The sequence below is a fragment of the Dromiciops gliroides genome, chromosome 6 (genome assembly GCF_019393635.1).
Source record: "Dromiciops gliroides isolate mDroGli1 chromosome 6, mDroGli1.pri, whole genome shotgun sequence".
Lineage (NCBI taxonomy): Eukaryota > Metazoa > Chordata > Mammalia > Microbiotheria > Microbiotheriidae > Dromiciops > Dromiciops gliroides.
This window is the reverse complement of record NC_057866.1, coordinates 174,051,604-174,053,502: the sequence shown is the minus strand read 5'-3', so window position 1 is coordinate 174,053,502 and position 1,899 is coordinate 174,051,604.

Genomic DNA, 1,899 nt, shown 5'->3' with positions numbered 1-1,899 from the left:
CTAGCTGCCCCAACTCCTCAATTTCTAATTCCTTGCTACCACAAAAAAAAGCAGCTATAAATATTTTTGTAAATGTGGGTCCTTTTCCCTTTTTTTATGATCTCTTTGGAAAAAGAACTAATAGTGGTATTGCTGGGTCAAAGGGTATGCACAGCTTTATAGCCCCTTGGGCATAGTTCTATATTGCTCTCCAGAATGGTTGGAGCAGTTCACAGCTCCACCAACAATGCAATAGTGTTCTAATTTTTCTACAACTTCTCCAAAATTTATTATTTTCCTTTTTTGTCATATTAGTCAATCTGATAGTTGTCAGGTGGTACCTCAGAGTTGTTTTAATTTGCATTTCTCTAATCAATAGTGATTTAGACCATTTTTTCATATGGCAATAGATAGCTTTGATTTTTTTCATCAGAGAACTGCCTGTCCATACCCTTCAATCATTTCTCAATTGGGGAATGACGTGGATTCTTATAAATTTAATTTAATTTCCAATATATTTTAGAAATGAGGCCTTTATCAGAAAAATTGGCTATAAAAATTATTTCCCAGCTATCTGTTTCCTTTCTAATTTTGGATGCATTGCTTCTGTTTGTACAAACCCTTTTTAATTTAATGTAATCAATATTATCCATTTTGCATTTAATAATATTCTCTATCTCTTGTTTGGTCATAAACTCTTATCCTTTCCATAAATCTGACAGGTAAACTATTCCTTCCTCTCCTAATTTACCTATGGTATCACCTTTTATGTCTAAATCATATACACATTTTGACCTTATTTTAGTATAAGGTGTAAGATGTTGGTCTATGCCTAGTTTCTGCCATACTATCTTCTAGTCTTCCTAGCAGTTTTTGTCAAATACTGAGTTCCTATCCCAGAAGCTGGAGTCTTTGAGTTTATCAAACAATATATTTTTAAAGTCATTTACTACTGTGTCTCTTGTGCCTAACCTATTCCATTGATCCTCCACTCTATTTCTTAGCTAGCACCAAATAGTTTTGATGACTGCCACTTTATTGTAAAGCTTCAGATTTGGTACAGCTAGCCTACTTTCATGTGAATTTTTTTTCATTAGTACCCTTGATATTCTTGACCTTTTGTTTTTCCAGATGAATTTTGTTATTAATTTTTCTAGCTCTATAAAATAATTTTTAGGTAGTCTGATTGGTATGGCACTGAATATGTAAATTAATTTAGGTAGAATTGTCATTTTTATTATATTAGCTCAGCTTATCCATGAGCACTTGATATTTTCCAATTATTTAGATCTTATTTGATTTGTGTGAAAAGTGTTTTGCAATTGTGTTCACAGAGTTCCTGGGTTTGTCTTGGCAAGTAGACTCCCAAGTATTTTATATTGTCTACCTTTACTTTAAATGGAATTTTTCTATCTCTTGCTGCTGGACTTTGTAGGTCATATATAGAAATGCTGACAATTTATGTGGATTTATTTTATATCGTGCTACTTTGCTAAAATTGTTAATTGTTTCAAGTAATTTTGGGGTTGATTCTCTAGGATTTTGTAAGTGTACCATCATATCATCTGCAGAGAGTGAGAGTTTTGTTTCCTCCTTGCCTATTCTAATTCCTTTTATTTCTTTTTCTTCTCTAATTGCTAAAGCTAACATTTCTAGTAAAATATTAAATAATAGAGGTTGTAATGGACATCCCTGTTTCACCCCTGATCTTATTGGGAAGGCCTCTAACTTATCTCCATTACATATAATGCTTGCTGCTGATTTTAGGCTGATACTGCTTATTATTTTAAGGAAAACTCTACCTATTCCTATGCTCTCTAGTGTTTTTATTAGGAATGGGTGCTGTATTTTGTCAAAAGCTTTCTCTGCATCTGTTGAGAAAATCATATGATTTTGAAGACATATTGATTCTTTTGTGAT